This window comes from Schistocerca cancellata, chromosome 6 (genome assembly GCF_023864275.1).
Source record: "Schistocerca cancellata isolate TAMUIC-IGC-003103 chromosome 6, iqSchCanc2.1, whole genome shotgun sequence".
In the NCBI taxonomy this organism is placed as follows: Eukaryota; Metazoa; Arthropoda; class Insecta; order Orthoptera; family Acrididae; genus Schistocerca; species Schistocerca cancellata.
The window spans coordinates 675992614-676013628 of NC_064631.1; the positions used below are offsets into that span (position 1 = coordinate 675992614).

At 40.7% G+C, this 21015-nt stretch overlaps 1 non-coding gene across 1 annotated transcript; it reads right to left on the reverse strand.

The window, feature by feature from the left end:
• Nucleotides 1-20492: 20492 nt before the first annotated feature.
• On the reverse strand, nucleotides 20493-20567 carry Trnas-uga (transfer RNA serine (anticodon UGA)). The gene has a single exon. It is a non-coding gene; the product is annotated as a tRNA-Ser (tRNA).
• Nucleotides 20568-21015: the final 448 nt, after the last annotated feature.

Consider the following 21015-nt stretch of genomic DNA (forward strand, 5'->3'; position numbering starts at 1 on the left):
AACCATTAGTTTAGGAAAAGGATACATTGCAACTCACCGTAAAGAGGAACCATTGTGTGCAGACAGGCACAACGAAGAGACTATTACACATTATAGCTTCAGACCAAAGCCTTCTTCAGCAAAGAAACACACAGATTCACACAAGCAAGAACACCTCATGATCACATGACCGCTACCACCGGAAGCTTCGACCGGAGTCCTGTGTTATTCCTGATATTGTTGATATTCCAGCCTGGAGTTTCCATTATTTGAACTTCAGTATAATAAGTCACGGTTGCAAAATATTAACAAAAATTGCGTATAGAAGATTGGAAAAACTGTCAGAAGCCGACTTTGGGAAACATCAGTTTGGATTACGGAGGAATGTAGCAATAAGTAGTAGTAGGAGGAGGAGGAGGTGAAGGTGGAGATTAGTGTTTAACGTCCTTTCGACAACGAAGTCATTAGAAACGAATCACAAACTCGGATTAGGGAAGGCTGGAGGAGGAAAACCGCCTTGCTCTTACGGAGGAACCATCCCGGCATTTGCCTTAAGCGATTTAGGGAAATCACGGAAAACCTAAATCAGGATAACCGGACGCGGGTTTGAAAAGTCATCCATCCGAATGCGAGTCCAGTGTACTACCCAATGCACTGCCCCGCTCGGTAAGTGTAGGAACTCGCGAGGTAATACTACCTCTACGACTTATCTTACAAGACTGGTTAAGGAAAGGTAAACCTACGTTTATAGCATTTGTAGACTCAGAGAAGGCTTCGGACAGTGTTGACTGAAATATTTTTTTGGAATTCTGAAGGTAGCAAGGGTAATATACAGGGAGCGAAATGCTATTTACAACTTGTACAGAAACCGGACGGCAGTTATAAGTGTGGAAGGGCATGAAAGGGAGCGGTGGTTGAGAAGAAAGTGAGGCAGGGTTGTAACTTATCCCTGATGTTATTCAACCCGTACATTGGGCAAGCAATGAAGGAAGGCACAGAAAAATTTGGAGAAGGAATTAAAGTTCAGGGAGAAGAAGTAAAATTTTTAACGTTTACCGATGACGTAACTCTGTCAGTCACAGTAAGGACTTGGAAGAGCAGCAGAACGTAATAGGCAGTGTCTTGAAAGGAGGATATATAGTGAACATCAACAAAAGCAAAACAAGATAAAAGGAATGTAGTCAAATTAAATGAGACGTTGCTGAGGGAACTAGATTTGAAAGCGAGACGCTTAAAGTAGTAGATGAGTTTTGAATTTTGTTATTTGGGTAGCAAAATAACTGATGATGGCCGAAGTAGAGAGGATATAAAATGTAGACTGGCAATGACAAGAAGTGAAATTTGTTAACATCGAGTATAGTTTTAAGGTGTCAGGAAGTCTTTTCTGAAAATATTTGTGTGGAGTGTAGCCACGCATGAGAGTGAAACATGGACTATAAACAGCTTAGACTAGAAGAGGATAGAAGCTTTTGAAATGTGTTGTTACAGAAGATTGTTGAAGATTAGACGGGTAGATCGCGTAACTAATGAGGAGGCACTGAATAAAATTGCGGAGAAGAGCTTTCAAGCTGTTTATTTTTCCTTTTTGCAGTAATCTATTAGCAAGTAAACATGAATGAATGTAGACAGTTTTTCAGAGCCCGGAGACTTGGGAAATTAGAGAAAGACCAACTGAGGAGTAAGAAAAATGAAAAATTTTAGTAGCTGGTCTCCATGACCGTATTTACAGTCATTCAACACTGTTCCCTTCTCAGGCATATTTATACTCTGTAGGCAACTGAAAGATACGTGGCTGAAGGTACTAAGTAGCTGCAGCTTTCTTATGCTTACAATGGAGGGAATGCGGAGAGAGTGATTGTGCTGGCGCCTTGTAACGTCCTGATTTCTCTGATTCTACAGCGCTGATCCTGTATCGATATGTTTATTGGAGAAAGTGGTACGGTCAGGTTGTTGGGTTCGATTTGTGTCAAAGGCGAGAAGGAAAACTAAAATTGAAAGGGATAAGCATAAAAAGTACATATTTTTTATTTCTTTTAAGGCATTTATTGTACCGGGTGAGATAAGAGCCACAGGAGGCCCTCTCTTACATCGGAATAAAGCGCCGTCTCTAACTCATCTAATACGACACGAGATACTAATGGCTGATGAAAGGACCAACCACTCTAAAATACAATTATCAGACTATGTGTACTGATTTCACAAATGGAAGTATTACAATAATAAAAATAAAATAATAATAATAACATTAATAAGAGGAAGTAGAAGAAAAGAAGAAGAAGAAGAAGAAGAAGAAGAAAACGTAGAATAATAACAAAGGCGAAACAAAATGTACTTGAATAGTGCACTGTGGTAGCAATGGCTACGAAGGACGCAGAAGTAATTCACGAGACAGAAGGACACAAGAAAATGAACGATGAGGGAAGCAAGAAAAGTGGTGGAATTGGATGCACCACTTTTAAAGAAGAACGGGGAGTGGGGGGGGGGGGAGACTAGAAAAGAAATGAGTGAAGAAATAGAATTTCCAGCTTGTATAAATGTTGTTTGCCACTATTGTCACTTAGTAGCCGTGATAAGAACGCAACGAGCTATAATAGTTCTAATGTGTACTCTGGTGACTAATCGTATGTTGGTTACAGAGTTGGATAGTGGCAATTCAGAACAGAAAATTGTGGAGGAATGGGCATAGATATAGATGCAGAGTGTATATCGAGTTTACTGTTTGCCGATAATCAAGTTATGTTGGCTGCAGATAGAGTATATGATGTAGAAAATCGTTCAAACATACAATAAGGCCAGACTAACAACAATAGTTTCTTAAACAAAATATCTCTCGATAGGAAGTAAATACCATGGACTTTATCAAAGATGGTGATGCTATTGAAGCATATGTAAGGGGTCAACCACCCCTTATGTACTGACAAGGGAACCTCCCCATCGCACCCCCTTCAGATTTAGTTATAAGCTGGCACAGTGGATAGGCCTTGGAAAACTGAACACAGATCAATCGAGAAAACGGGAAGAAGTTGTGTGGAACTATGAAAAATATAAGCAAAATATACAAACTGAGTAGTCCATGCGCAAGATAGGCAACATCAAGGAAAGTGTGAGCCCAGGGGCGCCGTGGTCCCGTGGTTAGCGTGAGCTGCTCTGGAATGAGAAGTCCTTGGTTTAAGTCTTCCCTCGAGTGAAAAGTTTTATTTTTTATTTTCAGACAATTATTATCTGTCCGTCCGTCCGTACGATGCGAGGTAATTGCGCCGTAGTATGGGGACGCTACACCTAAACAAACATCGAAACACACGACGTCAGTCGACTATAGCACACGGAAGAGAGTATTCCTGCCAACGAGGCTCCCTGGCCGGCAGTTGACTGTTCGCTACTTTGGACGAGAGTGCATTAAATACGTGAGATGTATTCCGTGGGGTTTTGCGGTGCGGTCGCAAAACAGACACTAAACTTATTACAGTGAACAGGGACGTCAATGAACGAACGGACAGATCGTAACTTTCCCAAAATAAAGAAAGTAAACTTTTTCACTCGAGGGAAGAATTGAACCAAGGACCTCTCGTTCCACAGCTGCTCACGCTTACCACGGGACCACCGCGCCCCTTGACTAATACTTTCCTTGATGTTGCATATCTTGCACATGGACTACTCAGTTTGTATATTTTGCTTTTTTTTTTTTTCATAGTTCCACACAACTTCTTCCTGTTTTCTCGATTGATCTGTGTTCAGTTTTTCAAGGCCTATCCACTGTGCCAACTTATAACTAAATCTGAGGGGGGTGCGATGGGGAGGTTCCCTTGTGAGAACAAAATCTCTTTTTCTCACCCAGGTCGCAGTAGGTATTATCGATAGTCGAGCGCCCAGTGCGCCAGACAGTAGTCAGTGCTGACAAGGGAACCTCTCCATCGCACCCCCCTCAGATTTAGTTATAAGTTGGCACAGTGGATAGCCCTTGAAAAACGGAACACAGATCAATCGAGAAAACAGGAAGAAGTTGTGTGGAACTATGAAAAAACAAGCAAAATATACAAACTGACTAGTCCATGGGCAACATAGGCAATATCAAGGATGATGTAAGCACAGGAGCGCCGTGGTCCCGTGGTTAGAGAGAGCGGCTGCGCAGCGAGAGGACCTTGGTTCAAGTCTTCACTCTAGTGAGGAGTTTAAATTTTTATTTTCAGACAATTATCAGAGTTTTGTTTTGACAGAGCACAGAGAAAACTGTGCGACTGTGAAACTGTTGTATTCATTTGTTGCAGTTTATGTGGCACACTCTTATGTTTTCATCACTTTTTTGGGAGTGATTATCACATCCACAAGAAAACCTAAATCGGGCAAGGTAGAAGAATCTTTTTACCCATTCGCCAAGTGTGCAAGTTAGGTGGGTTCAAATGGCTCTGAGCACTATGGGACTCAACTGCTGAGGTCATTAGTCCCCTAGAACTTAGAACTAATTAAACCTAACTAACCTAAGGACATCACAAACATCCATGCCCGAGGCAGGATTCGAACCTGCGACCGTAGCGGTCTTGCGGTTCCAGACTGCAGCGCCTTTAACCGCACGGCCACTTCGGCCGGCAGTTAGGTGGGTCGACAACATATTCCTGTCATGTGACGCACATGCTGTCACCAGTGTCGTATAGAATATATCAGACGTGTTTTCCTAGATCAAATGTTTTCGGTTCCCATTGGAGAGGCACGTCCTTTCGTCTACTAATCGCACGGTTTTGCGGTGCGGTCGCAAAACATAGACACTAAACTTATTACAGTGACCAGAGACGTCAATGAACGAACGGACAGATCATAACTTTGCAAAAATAAAGTAAGCAAACTTTTCGCTCGAGGGAAGACTTGAACCAAGGACTTCTCGCTCCGCAACTGCTGACACTAACCACGGGACCACGGCGCTCCTGTGCTCACGTTATCCTTGATATTACCTATGTTGCCCATGGACTACTCAGTTTGTATATTTTGCTTATTTTTTCATAGTTCCACACAACTTCTTCCTGTTTTCTCGATTGATCTGTGTTCAGTTTTTCAAGGTCTATCCACAGTGCCAAATTATAACTAAATCTGAGGGGGGTGCGATGGGGAGGTTCCCTTGTGAGACTCCGGACAAGTAAGTGGTTGGCTGCTAAGCGAGAAAGGCGGATTTCGGCAGGACGGCCGACCACGTTTACAATTGTTTAACGGCTGTGTGTGTCACCAAAAGCCATGGGCCTGGCCTCCAGCAAATCTGCAAATGGCGTTATTTGAGTGATTTGTTTGCTGTGTTTAATCGTTCATTTGTGCTCCGTGATTACGCGATTACCGCGCCGGACGCCCACGATTTGGATTGCAGTGAGGATCGTGTATTCAGTGCCACATGAACAATATCGGCGTGTGACGACATTAATAGGCGACCTGTGATGAGTTAAGCGTTATTATAATTAAATTTTTCTCTGAGACATTCAAGTCTCTTCTTTACCTACGATAACTGATACCTTCTGCTTCGATCATTATCGTAGATAACTGTTATTACTTTGTCAGACGAAGGGAGTACCTGCCTCATTCGTGCTGTTTAGACAAAAGATACAGAACGTTATGTTCAAATGCGTGTGAATTCCTAAGGAACCATACTGCAGAGGTCATCGGTCCCTTGACTTACACACTACTTAAACTAACTTTTGCTAAAAACAACACACATATCCATGCCCGAGAGAGGACTCGAACCTCTGGCGGGAGGGGCCGCATAATCCGTGACATAGCGCCTCAAACGTTAACAACAAAGCATGTACCGATTATTGCTACCTGACATCCTAATTAGCTTTGTTGGATTTGATACGAAACATCATCATCATCAGTTATCTGCTATATTAGCAGGTCCTCTGCCTCTCCATTTTCTGCGATCCATTGCTTCCTTCTTAAGGCTGCTGTATGTTGTACCGTCCATCATGTCATCCAGTATCTGGAATCTCTTCCTTCCTTGCTTCCTTTTCCCTTCCACATAACCTTCTAAAACTGTTTTTATCAGTCCGTCATTCTTTCTTAATATATGCCCAATCCAATTTCTTTTTCTTTTCTTTATTACATCTAGTAACTGTCTTTTCTCTCCCACTCTTCTCAGTACCTCTTCATTTTTTACTCTGTCCATCCAACTTATTCTTTCCATCTTCCGCCATGTCCAGATCTCAAAAGCCTCCAGCCTTTCTCTGTCTTTTTTCCTCATAGTCCATGTTTCAGCGCCATATAGAAGAACATTCCATACAAGACATTTTATGAGTCTCTTTCTGAGTTCTCTGTCCAGACCGCTGCAGAAGATTCTCCTTTTCTTATAAAACGCCTCTTTTGCCATTGCTATCCTTCTTTTAATTTCTGTGGTGCACTTCCAGTCGGTGTCTATTCTGCTTCCAAGATACTTAAAATTTTGCACCTGTTCTAGTATTTCTCCATTCAGCATAATTTTTCTTTCTTTATTTCCTCCTATTGCCAATACTTTTGTTTTATTTGTGTTAATTTTCATTCCATATTTTTTTCCGTTAGTTGCAATGGTGTCCACCAAATCCTGTAATTCTTTTTCCCCTGTGGCTAGAAGGACCATGTCATCAGCAAATCTCAAGCACCCTACTCTTCTTCCTCCAATTTCTACCCTTTGTCATCTAATGAGCATTGGTCAATCATATTTTCCAAGTACAGGTTGAAAAGTGTAGGTGATAAACAGCATCCTTGTCTTACTCCTTCCCCTAGTCTGATCCAGTTTGTACTTTCTCCTCTCACTTCAACTGAAACTTTTTGATTAAGGTATAATGAGCTTATAAGTCTTCTGGTTTTCCAGTCCACTCTCTTTTCCCTCATAATAGTCGACAGCTTGTCCCAAACCACATTGTCAAATGCCTTTTCTAAATTGATGAAGCACATATATAGGTCTCTTCCTTTTTCAATAAACCTTTCTCCCAAGATTCGTAGGAGCCCTGTTGCATCTCTGGTGCCCGTATTCCGTCTAAAACCAAACTGATCCTCGCCGAGATTCTCCTCTATTACTTTTTCAAGTCTTTTATTAATTATTCTTAACATCACTTTGGCTGCATGTGAAATGAGGCTGATTGCCCTGTGCTCGCTGCATTTCTTGGTTCCTTGTTTTTTCGGTAATGGAATCATTACTGTTGTCAAAAAGTCCTCAGGCCATTCACCACTGTCATATATTTTATTACATAACCTCAATATTTCTCTTATTCCATTGTAGTTCAAGCATTTTAGTATTTCTCCCGGTATTGTATCTGTACCTACTGCTTTGCCATTTTTCATTGCAGCAATGGCAGACTTTACTTCTCCATTATGATGGTCGGTCCTTTCTCTTCATCACTTACACTGTCCGCCCCAGTAGCTGAGTGGTCAGCGTGACGGATTGCCGTCCTCCGGGCCCGGGTTCGATTCCCGGCTGGGTCGGAGATTTTCTCCGCTCAGGGACTGGGTGTTGTGTTGTGTTCATCATCATTTCATCCCCATCCGGCGTGCAGGTCGCCCAATGTGGCGCCGAATGTAATAAGACCTGCGCCAAGGCGGTTGGACCTGCCCCGCGAGGGGCCTCCCGGCCAATGACGCCAAACGCTCATTTCCATTTCCATCACTTACACTGTTGTGTGATTCAAGTTCCAGAGTTTCTGGTTTGCTATTTGTGTCATATAGCTCTTTTATATATTCTTCCCATCTCTGGAGGACATCGTCACGATCTTTGTACACTACCTCTTCGTCTTTACTCAAAATTTCCATAGTAGCACTTCCTGCTCTGTTTTGTTCCCATGTCATAGTCTTTACTCTGTTGCATAGTAAGTCGTATCTTCCCTTCCTGTCCAGTTCTTCAATTTCATCACATTCCTCTTTTAGCCATTTTTTCCTAGTCTGCTCTGTTTCTCTTCGCAGTTCCTTATTTAACCTTCGGTATATCTTTCTTGCATCTTCAGTGTTCTTGTTTTTCAATTTTCTTCTCTCCTCCATCTTAGAAATCATTTCTTGTGTGACCTATGGTTTTTTTGACCTTTTCCCTTTTACATATCCTGTATTTTGCTGTCCTGCTTTAATGATTCCTTCTTTCAGCATATTCCAGTACTCGTTGGCATTATCAGGTGCTTCTTTGTCTCGTAATGTGTTTAGAAACTCCCGAGACAGCATTACTGTAATTTGTTCTTTGTTGGACCTTATCTTCTCTAGATCCCACTTCTTCACCATTGTCGCCTTTTTCAGTTTTTTCATTCTTATTTATATTTCTGCCATAAGTAAGGTGTGGTCACTATTAATATCTGCACCTGGTAATGTGTGCACCTTCTTGATTCCATTCCTGTATCTTTCTTCTACCAGTATAAAATCGATTTGGTTTCTGTATTTATCCCCTGGTGATTTCCAAGTGTAGAGCCTCCTCTTATGGTTCTTGAACCATGTGTTTGCCGCTATCAGCTGCCTTTCCCTGCAGCAGTCAATTAACCATTCACCTCTATCATTTCTCTTTCCAAGACCATGACTGCCTACTATGTTTCCCTCTTTCCCTTTACCCACAATGGCGTTTCCAGTCTCCCATTACTATTTTGCAGCATTTTTTATTTTCGTCCATTATTCTCTCTATTACATTGTACGTTTCCTCTACAATTTGGTCATCATGTTCTGAAGTTGGCATATACACCTGGACAATCAGTAAATCTTTTTGTGCTCCTTTCAGCCTTACACCAATAACCTGGTCATTTGCATAGTCTACATATTCCACACATTTAGTCAATTCCTTTGTCATGATCATTCCTGCTCCATTAATTCCTTTTACTTCTCCTCCTGAGTAGTAGAATACATATTCATCTGACTGCAACTCTCCATGTCCATTCCATCTTACCTCAGCAACTCCTACGAGGTCCATATCATTCTTTTCCATCTCTCTTTTAAGGTTTTCTAGTTTTCCTGCTTGTAGCAGAGTTCTGACATTCCAGGTACCAATTCTCGTTTTGATTTTTTGCCTCCTTTCAAGTTGTCCCCCCCGGAGATCCGAATGGGGGACTATTTTACCTCCGGACACTGATTTAACATGAGAGGAAGCCATTTTTTGTGCATAAAATGGAGACTGCATTATGCAGGGAAGATAATCTGCGGTGGTATTCCGTTGCCTTCCGCAGTTCTGGAGGCCGCCCCTAACCTGGGATACAGACGCCTTTTGCAGCCCCCCGCTCCGGGTCAGACGCTGCATGAGAAGTATAGGTTGGAAAATGAAAGAACCCTAGTCCTGGAAACCTAATGGCGTCAGGGTCGGAAAAGAACAAGAGCTGGCCGAGGGTGACCAGAGAGGAGAGATAAAAGTGAGGAGCCTGGCATAAGTAAGTGGAAGCAATGCCAGGACTCAGCTCGGGGCCCCGTGGTCGCCAGCCACGTGTCACTAGGTGTGACTCCCTGAGGAAGATACGAAACAACTCCCGTGCAAATATTAACCGATCAGCCTTTATCAGATACACACGGTCAAACTATTTTAAACTGTTAGGCTATAATCCAGTAGTCAATAACAATGAGTTTAATAGGGAGTGTTTCACGTATCAAAAGAGTAAATACCTGGGAGTTATAATCTCGAATCAGCGTTCTATTAAACAGGAAATAAGCCGAAAGACAACACAAGCTAAACAGGCAATGAATAAACTTAATTCCATCCTTTCGTCAGATAAGACACAAGAAAAAATCATATGAATCAACAGTGTAAAGCATTTGTTTATATAGAGCAGAATCATGGGAACTCACAAAACAAGTCACAAGAAGACTTGAAGCTGTCCAAATGGATTTTCTAAGAAGGCGTTAAAGAGTTTCAATGCGAGAGAAGAACCCAAATACGGAAATCAGTAAGTGAATGAAAACTCTCACATACATCACCGAAGAGGCGGAAATATGGCGTTTAGAATGGCATGCGCGTGGGATGAGGTTAGGGGAAGAACGATGGCCGAAAAAGTACTTCTTGGCAACCTCCATGCAAGAGAAAAGGTAAGATACTATGAAGAATGGAAAAATCAACTAAAGGAAGATAAGAACCGAAGATATTTGAAAGAAGATGTATAAAAGGATCGAGAGTCTTAAATACCAGGTTGCAAGCGAGCCACAACAGCTGTGAAAAATTCGCAACGTATATATATATATATATATATATATATATATATATATATATATATATATATATATATAGTGTGTGTGTGTATGAAAACAACAAAATATGTACCGGTTATTGCTACCTGACATTCTAATTAGCTTTGTTGGATTTGATACGAAACAACTCCCGTGCAAATATTGACCGATCAGCCTTTATCAGTTACACACGGTCAAACTATTTTAAACAGTGCATGGGGGCTTCTTAAAATATAATGCAAATACTTTTTAATTTTCTGTCGCTGTATGTCCGATTACGCTGTTTCGTAAACGGCTGGCCCTGACAACTAATTGTTACGCTATCTGACTGCATAGAATGACAACAAAGAATGTAAGAAAATTTTCTGTTAACACAATTAATTAATTAAGTCCCCAGCAACTATAAAACCTACGAAACCAAAGCACAAGTATAACTGTTCTGTGTGTGGGAGTGTGACTCAACATACACATCTGGCACGGTTCTTCTTCAACAAGACAAGAAATTTCAAATACCATTTATACTGACGTGATAAAGGAAAATTAGAAATACTATAACTGTGCAAGAAAACCAAAATTACACTCTAATACAAGAACACAAGCCAGATGCTTTGTTGACTGAACCTGTAATGAAGCATTATTCAGGACACACAAATAATAAGAAAATAAGAACAGTAGTTAGTTACCTTAATTTATATTGACGAAAAGCACTCAGATCATTACAATATCTCCATTGGAACAACATCTGCTATCTCTCCCATCAAATAACTGCATAAACATGGAACAACACTCTCCACTCCCGCATCTCACTCTCACTTCAGCTACAATCAGTGTCCACCACAACTTCTCGGCAAGAACTGCCTGCCGCTACCTCTCAATACGCACTGCCAGTGGAGGCGGCGGAACAATACTCTCTCTGGCGCGATTTTTGGCGCTGTGGCTCAGTGTAGCCACCTTTCATATGCCCTTCCTCCACGGGCTAGAATTTGATGGTATTTTTGCCAGCATTGGTGGTGAAAATACCACCAAATTCGTCAAAAAAAAAATACAGACAAAAATAAAAGATAATATTAATACGTAAATATCATATAACTAGATAAAATTTTGGCTTTGCACTGACCTTTCAATAGCCTAATATATAAAATACACTAAGCAATACAAATTCTTTCATACATGTGACTTTACATAATAGTTTACAGAAATATCATGTGGTTAACAATTCAATCGATAACGTCAGCAATGACGAATATGAGCAGGTAAGAGTCTTATAACTTTTCACAAACAGTAATACACAAAAAAATCAGTTCATGTGGTTAAACAATTCAATCGATAACGTCAGCAATGACGAATTTGAGCAGGTAAGAGTCTTATAACTTTTCACAAACAGTAATACACAAAAAAATCAGTTAATACAAATATTCACAACAAGTAGTTCACAGTTCCAGCAGTAGCACCCAGCACTGTTGACTAGGTGCTGACAGCAACAAGTGACATCATCTCAGTAGAAGCAGTTCATCAGTGGCACCCAGCATTGTGGAGTAGGTTCAGACTCCAACAGGTGACATCATTTCAGTAGAAGCAGTCCATCAGTGGCACCCAGCATTGTGGAGTAGGTTCAGACTCCAACAGGTGACATCATTTCAGTAGAAGCAGTCCATCAGTGGCACCCAGCATTGTGGAACAGGTGCAAACAGCAACAGGTGACATCATCTCAGTAGAATCAGTCCATCAGTGGCACCCAGCAATGTTGAACAGGTGCTACAGCAACAAGTGACACCATTTCAGTAGAAGCAGTTCCATCAGTGGCACCCAGCAATGTTGAGTAGGTGCAGACACCATCAAGTGACATTATGTCAGTAGAAGCAGTTCCATCAGTGGCACCCAGCATTGTGGAGTAGGTTCAGACTCCAACAGGTGACATCATTTCAGTAGAAGCAGTCCATCAGTGGCACCCAGCAATGTTGAGTAGGTGCAGACAGCAAGAAGTAACATCATTTTAGTAGAAGCAGTCCATCAATGGCACCCAGAATTGTGGAACAGGTGCAGACTCCAACAGGTGACATCATTTCAGTAGAAGCAGTCCATCAATGGCACCCAGCATTGTGGAACAGGTGCAGACTCCAACAGGTGACATTATTTCAATAGATGCAGTTCATCAGTGGCACCCAGCATTGTGGAACAGGTGCAGACTCCAACAGGTGACATCAAACAACTATCACTGATCACACTGTTCCTCAGCACAAATTAAACATGTCCTAGTGGCACCAATCATGTAGAAAAAGTACAAGTAACAGTCCATAACTTCATCATGAAGCATAAACAATAGTTTGAATGCACATACAAATGCTTTTACAATGCTCTTACACTAAACATACAAATTCTAATAAACACACAAATGATATCAGATAATTGTCATATTACTATTACAAATACACAAACATTAGTAAACCTATAATATTTATGGGTGTCAGTGCAAGCCACTACAAACAAATAAAATAATATTTAGGAGATAGGTGGGTAGGATTAGGAAAGGAAAACACACAAAACACACTCACTCATCTTTCATCCACATTAAGTACTACTGTGTAATTGTATAGTGTTAACTGTCTGAATCCACTTCTGTCAAATTTCATGTTCATCATGTGTATCAAGTAGTAGTGTCAGCAATGTATAACAGTCAATAATAGTTAAGTCAACGTCATAGTCATCATGTCAAGACCAATGTTTGCCAAGCCAGATCAAAATGTATGGTTGCTGAACAACTGTCAGTGTGCCAAGATATGCAATGCTTCCTCTCTCCAAAAAAAAAGTACATACTGCTTAGTGATTTAACAAAGTGTGTGTAGACAATCTTCCTTCCATTTTAGTATTCTAGTCTGCTATCTTCATCCTCCTTGTTCCATATAGACCAACAACAAAAAAAATATGCACCTCACTTACTTTACCTCTTGTCCACTAAAGCTCCAATCAACTTCATATAATCTCAATACCTCAATAATACCTCTTCAATACGTCGACATATAAACCTTAGCACCAATATCATTTCACTTCCATAACAACTCTTTCCTCAAGTCAGTCTCCTCGAATAAGTACAGATAAAATCCTAATGCAAACCTCCTCATCCCATACAATCCGAAGACACACTGTCAACACACAACCTCTGTGTAATCCATCTGACCAAAATCTTCTACTCATTATGAATTATAAACAAAGAATGCATACATGACCTCTAACAGACTTAGTTCGAATAACTCTCAGTAATTAAGTACGATTACGGAGTGTGAATGATCCTAATATTTCACAGTGTGTACACCACTTCAAGAATTATGGCAAACAGAAGCAAACATGTGGAGTATTTCTTGTGTCAAGTGTCACTTCCTATTTCAATTGCTCACGAAAAATGCAGTGTAATAACTGTGTTGGTATGTCATGTCGTTAGCTTCCTTCCTATTGGCATACATTTATACAGCTTTCCTAAAACCTCCAGCTCATGTGACTTCTATGACGTTTCTTGTACTAATGTCATTCGTCGAATTATAGCAGTTCATTTTCTGATGTTAAAATATAAAGCACTGAGCGTAAGCAAAACAAGCAATAGCGAGTAAGTATACCAGTAGAGAACAGAATGTCAACAAGTGGATGCAGCACAATTTCTATAACGAGGCTTCGCCAAGCGAACAATCCGTAACCCATACCACAGTGTAACCTAAACTCTATGTTCATACACAGTACAACAGCATTTCTATATACAAAATTAAAGAGTAGTTGTGACAACAAACAGAAATGTATAAATATGCAATCCATACGCATAGCAGCAAACATATCTTACGTAATAAACAGGTCATTAGCATCGTATCTTAATAAGTAAACATGAAGGCGCAAGCAGATAAATCACAAAGTATAACTTACATACCTAACCACATCAGCACAATTAATCAGGTGACAATTATAATTTAAATAAATAGGCACAGCAGGCACATAATAAAAAATATGACATCAGTGAAAAAGCAGTGCAGCCAAGCGATGCATAATATACACAAGTTACAACTCAATTCATGGATAATCATTGTCAAAATCAGTTAACGTACGCAAGCACGTCGCTTCACAAGCAAATTCATAGAACATGTAATTAGCACAAAGTATGAATCACGTAATCGCGAGCAGCAAATTACGTCTAAGGTACGTACCTAAGTGGAAATGTGTTACCTGAAAAATAAACTCAATTAATAATTACCTTTTTAGTTTATTACTTTCTTCTTCGAAATGACATTTTTCCTGAAATTTTCTCGATAGCAAGTCGTCTTAACGTCGGACACGCACAGAATTTACCTGAAGTTCTTAAATATTTTATAGAACCGTATCCTGAAAAATACTGAATGTTAATAACATAATTTATCAAGTCATTATAGCTTTATACTGAATTTAGTCGGAGAAATTAGACTGTGTATTTATTTACGGCTGTCAGTGCATTCGCACTGAGCGCTCGATCAGCTGTAGGCGCGTGACGTACGAAGTGATTGTTTGCGGTCAACGACTGCCCTGTGCGGCGCGCAGACTTGACTGTTGCTTTGAGTATGTGCCGCCGCCAAAACACAGCGCGGTGTCCTTGTATTCTCCGCATGTTTACACGTAGCTGTTAGTTTCTCAAAAGTATGTCATTCTACAAAAATTTTGACGTTTGATATATGATGTATTCCCTTAGAGCGTCGTGATTTAAGAGTTTCTACTTCAACAGTGTTATCATGAATAATTTTGCGAATTCTATATGGACCATTATAAAGCAGAAAAAATTTCCGACACAAGCCTTTTCCTTTATGAGACAAACGATGAGACTTAATTAACACTTTCTGACCAACTGACAAGATTTTTAAACGACCAGGACGCTTAGCTGATTTCTCTCTTCTAGCAGCCGCAGATGCAATATTTTGTAGAGCCAGGTTGACAATTTCAGAATGCCGCAGTTTCCGTGTAGGCGGAAAAGGAACGATTTCAGAAATGCGATTTGTCGGTGCTTTGTTTTTTAATATCAGTATAGGCGGTAAAGAAGTTGAATCATTAGGGAGTTCATTCAGAATGTTTTGAAAAATATGAAGATACTGATCCCAAGTTCTGTGATTCTGATGACAATAAAGACGACACAATTTATTGATTTCCTTCATCCATCTCTCTGAAGCGTTAGATTGAGGGTGAAAAAGTGAAATGAAAATTGGTTTAATTTTACGAAGCCGTAGAGTACGAAGCCAAATTTTAGAACGAAACTGTGATCCATTATCTGATATAACCTTATCAACATGACCCACTTCTTTAAGAAAATGTTTGATGAAAGCGTTAGATACTGAACGAGCTGTTGCTTTGCGTAACGGTGTAAAACACACATATTTTGATGTCAACTCCACTGCTACGAAAATGTACGCAAAACCATTAGTAGATCGAACCACTGGACCGAACAAATCAACTGCAGCCATGTCCTTTAATTTTGCTGGAATGATAGGAAACAACGGTGCTCTGTGAGAAATAGTTGGCGGCTTTTGACATAATTTGCATAAACGAGGTGTGGCCAAATCGTCCAATCTAACAAAACGTCTAAGAAAGTTACAGACGCCAAGGAAACTACGAACATCACGTTTTGTGGTAGGAACAGCATAATTACGAATAGCGTCTAATTTTTCTGGATCAGGAAGAATACCTTCTGTAGAAATAATGTGACCGAGAAATTTCACCTGTGAACGTCCAAATTCAGATTTTTCCAAGTTTACTGTAATGCCAACTCTTGCAAAAATACGTAATAATGAATCCAAAATTTTGTTGTGCTCACTCCAAGAATGTTTAGCAATAAGAATGTAGTCAACATATGAAGTAATGTTGTCACGAAGATGAACAGGTAAAATTTCATTTAAGCTACGAATGAATGCTGCTGAAAATACAGTAAGTCCAAACGGTAATTTACGAAATCACTTTTGGGTAAAATAGTCATATCCGTTTATTTTTTTATCTACTGTCTAGATAGATTGATAGTCGAAGAGTTGTTTTGACAGATGCAAAGAATAGTGAAAGAGTAGGCAACGGTACAGAAAACTAAAAGAGAAATAGCACCACTAGAGCTCGGGGCCCTATGCTCGCTACGGCACATATTCACTTAAGAGTAGTGAATCCCCTGAGGACTTAAATAGCTGCACATAATTTTCAGTTTGTGACTTAGTGGCAAATTTGGCGGAAGTGCGTACGCAAATTGACCTGACCATGAACATGGATTGATGTCGTTCTTAGAATTGCGAAATATCTTAATCTTCCGAACAGTTAAGAAGTATTTATAGTCAATGTTTTCGCCTCGTGGCGACAAAGACCTACCGCGTCTGTTCCAGTCACAATGACGATTATTGTTAAATTCACGCGCCTGGCGCTCTCTTGTTGCATCCCGCAAATGAAACAAATTATTTTCTTCAAACCCTTCTGCTAAACTAACACTTGTCAATTTATCTGAGATCTCCTCAACTCTTTCCGATGAGTCACTTAATTGTTCTTTCTGTTTATTTACGTCTTCTGTAAATGTCGCGACTCGGGTTTCGGTGTTGTCACATTTAGTAGGTAACTGTTCACACTGTTGCGTTAAGTTATCTATTCTGTCATTTGGTACGGATTCCTCGATTCTTTCAATTATTTCTTCCTTATCGTGTGCACGTTGTAAATTTAATTCTGAAAATTTTTGTACTATCACGCGATCTTCTTCTTCCTGTTCCCTGCCCTGTTCCTCTTGTCTGATTTCTGTTGAAATTAAACTATTATTGTGAGCATTCAAAATCGGTTGTACCTCTTCTCTAATTTCTTTATTTGATTCGTCTTTCATGTATTTGAAACATGTCCCCATTCGTGAGCCTAACTGTGTTTCCATTGTTCCCATATCTGTTTCTAATTCAGATCGTAACTGTGATCTCACTGCTTTCATCTCGGTTATAATTGTTCCTAATTCTGTTTCTAACCGTGTTCCCAAATTTAATATTGCACTCATCAACTGCTCCATAGTAACTGGTTCGAAACTCTTTTCACCCCTAACATTTCCCGCAAAATCGACTTCTTTCGTCATAGTTGTAAAGCTATCTTTGTTCGATACTATTCCAGAATCTTCTGTCATTAATCTCGTATTCTGTGAATTTTCTGATTGAGAAAAATTTTGAAATGGTTCCGGACTATTTTCCCGGCTTATTAAATTGTTTTCCACTTCATTATTCATCACACTGTTCTCCTGTGTTGGCGAGTTCGCCATGTTAACAATTTCGTCATTCTCACTATCCATCATTTTTGCCTTTTTCATCGATCGCGTAATCATTTACAAAATATACAAAACTCGTCACTATATGAAAATTGCACACAATGACACTTTATCTCCAACAATACCATTCACACGAAATGTTTCCTTCAAACACGATTGACGAACAATTGAAATAATTGCACTAAATTGTCAAACGCGTATACAAGACAGCAAAAAAAATAAATTTTGAAAAATACCATTAGAAGAATGACAATTACAAAATCTACACATGCAATCTAGACTACAATTACTAAACTACAAATTACTACAACAATACTACTGTCTACTATTTTTACAATCAGAAGATTTCCAAGGGACGATCCTGGTAGGGTCGCCACGTGCGTGGGGGCTTCATAAAATATAATGCAAATACTTTTTAATTTTCTGTCGCTGTATGTCAGATTACGCTGTTTCGTAAACGGCTGGCCCTGACAACTAATTGTTACGCTATCTGACTGCATAGAATGACAACAAAGAATGTAAGAAAATTTTCTGTTAACACAATTAATTAATTAAGTCCCCAGCAACTATAAAACCTACGAAACCAAAGCACAAGTATAACTGTTCTGTGTGTGGGAGTGTGACTCAACGTACACATCTGGCACGGTTCTTCTTCAACAAGACAAGAAATTTCAAATACCATTTATACTGACGTGATAAAGGAAAATTAGAAATACTATAACTGTGCAAGAAAACCAAAATTACACTCTAATACAAGAACACAAGCCAGATGCTTTGTTGACTGAACCTGTAATGAAGCATTATTCAGGACACACAAATAATAAGAAAATAAGAACAGTAGTTAGTTACCTTAATTTATATTGACGAAAAGCACTCAGATCATTACAATATCTCCATTGGAACAACATCTGCTATCTCTCCCATCAAATAACTGCATAAACATGGAACAACACTCTCCACTCCCGCATCTCACTCTCACTTCAGCTACAATCAGTGTCCACCACAACTTCTCGGCAAGAACTGCCTGCCGCTACCTCTCAATACGCACTGCCAGTGGAGGCGGCGGAACAATACTCTCTCTGGCGCGATTTATGGCGCTGTGGCTCAGTGTAGCCACCTTTCAACAGTTAGGCTATAATCCACTAGCCTTCTTTGAGGGCAGAGAAGAGTTCCAGTGGAGAGAACTGTGTATTGCTTTAGTACTTGTTTTCCTTCAATTACTGGTATTTGTCCATGATAATTTTCTTCAATTATTAGTTTTTGTGGGGCCTGTCGCTGTATTTGAGAATTTTCAAGTCAGTGTTGACGTTTGTTGGACTTTGTTTCACGTTTATAATGTGTTCAGCAAATGTAGAATGACAGCTGATACTTTTTAATGCTTTTCTGTGTTCCGTGTATCTGGTATTAAAGTTTCTGCTTGTCTATCTTATATAAATTGATTTATAAAGGACTGTGCCCTCGACTCTCCTGAGACCTAGTTCTCAGTAACGTTTTTACTCGCACCACTAGAGTTGTAGTAGTGTAAGAACGTTATTGACATACTGGAGAATTTGAACTCAGAATTACTGGAGGTAAGACCCCGTTCTCTCAAATGCTGATGCTTGAATTACAGACAATTTTACATGACTCTTCAACTGAAGAGTGACTGACATAATGTTCACATTAATTCTGCCTAAGACATACAAGTACATTGGTGGCCTATCTAAGCCGCTGCTGTCGTCTTGATGGTTGATTGCAAATGGGTCGAGCGTTCCTCTGCTCAACCGTAAGTAGACCATCGAAGTCTGCCGCATAGCAAAGCACTAGGACGCCGACGCTGGTCATGCCGCAACTGTACTCTTTCGTGGTATCGACGTGATGGACCAACCTTGCTTTGGCAGAGTATTCTTCGGACAACACCACACTGACATTTGTTGCCTCTGGTGGTACCGATTTTTCCGAAACAAGCTATACCGTTGTCACGGTGACACGAAAAGTCCAGTGCCTGCGAGACATGGGAATGGACTGTTTCAAGCTTGAGGTTTCCACGACCTCTTTGCAATCAAATGTGGTGACATCGCGCACCTTGAACATCTTGCGCTCGGTTGTCGCGCCAGAAGTAAGCAAAATGTCTGACGATATCACAGTCACGTTTTGACAGACCCTCTTTACATACATAAGTCATTTTGAAACTTCCTGGCAGATTAAAACTGTGTGCCCGACCGAGACTCGAACTCGGGACCTTTGCCTTTCGCGGGCAAGTGCTCTACCAACTGAGCTACCGAAGCACGACTCACGACCGGTACTCACAGCTTTACTTCTGCCAGTACCTCGTCTCCTACCTTCCAAACTTTACAGAAGCTCTCCTGCGAACCTTGCAGAACTAGCACTCCTGAAAGAAAGGATATTGCGGAGACATGGCTTAGCCACAGCCTGGGGGATGTTTCCAGAATGAGATTTTCACTCTGCAGCGGAGTGTGCGCTGATATGAAACTTCCTGGCAGATTAAAACTGTGTGCCCGACCGAGACTCGAACTCGGGACCTTTGCCTTTCGCGGGCAAGTGCGCTACCAACTGAGCTACCGAAGCACGACTCACGACCGGTACTCACAGCTTTACTTCTGCCAGTACCTCGTCTCCTACCTTCCAAACTTTACAGAAGCTCTCCTGCGAACCTTGCAGAACTAGCACTCCTGAAAGAAAGGATATTGCGGAGACATGGCTTAGCCACAGCCTGGAGGATGTTTCCAGAATGAGATTTTCACTCTGCAGCGGAGTGTGCGCTGATATGAAACTTCCTGGCAGATTAAAACTGTGTGCCCGACCGAGACTCGAACTCGGGACCTTTGCCTTTCACGAGACTCGAACTCGGGACCTTTGCCTTTCACGGGCAAGTGCTCTACCAACTGAGCTACCGAAGCACGACTCACGACCGGTACTCACAGCTTTACTTCTGCGAGTACCTCGTCTCCTACCTTCCAAACTTTACAGAAGCTCTCCTGCGAACCTTGCAGAACTAGCACTCCTGAAAGAAAGGATATTGCGGAGACATGGCTTAGCCACAGCCTGGGGGATGTTTCCAGAATGAGATTTTCACTCTGCAGCGGAGTGTGCGCTGATATGAAACTTCCTGGCAGATTAAAACTGTGTGCCCGACCGAGACTCGAACTCGGGACCTTTGCCTTTCACGGGCAAGTGCTCTACCAACTGAGCTACCGAAGCACGACTCACGACCGGTACTCACAGCTTTACTTCTGCCAGTACCTCGTCTCCTACCTTCCAAACTTTACAGAAGCTCTCCTGCGAACCTTGCAGAACTAGCACTCCTGAAAGAAAGGATATTGCGGAGACATGGCTTAGCCACAGCCTGGGGGATGTTTCCAGAATGAGATTTTCACTCTGCAGCGGAGTGTGCGCTGATATGAAACTTCCTGGCAGATTAAAACTGTGTGCCCGACCGAGACTTATTCAAGTTATCACCGGGGAGATTACTAAACTGCTAACTCTGTTCACAGGGCAGGGTTTCGTTAGCAGATTGTGTATCTGACGGCTTCCACGTGCGAAAGAAATTTAATTTTCAGAATGTCATATGATTATTGACCGAATTTAAAAATTTAAAATGCTGTCATAGTCTATTCATTAAGAGGTATAATCTTTAGTTAAAGGTTTAA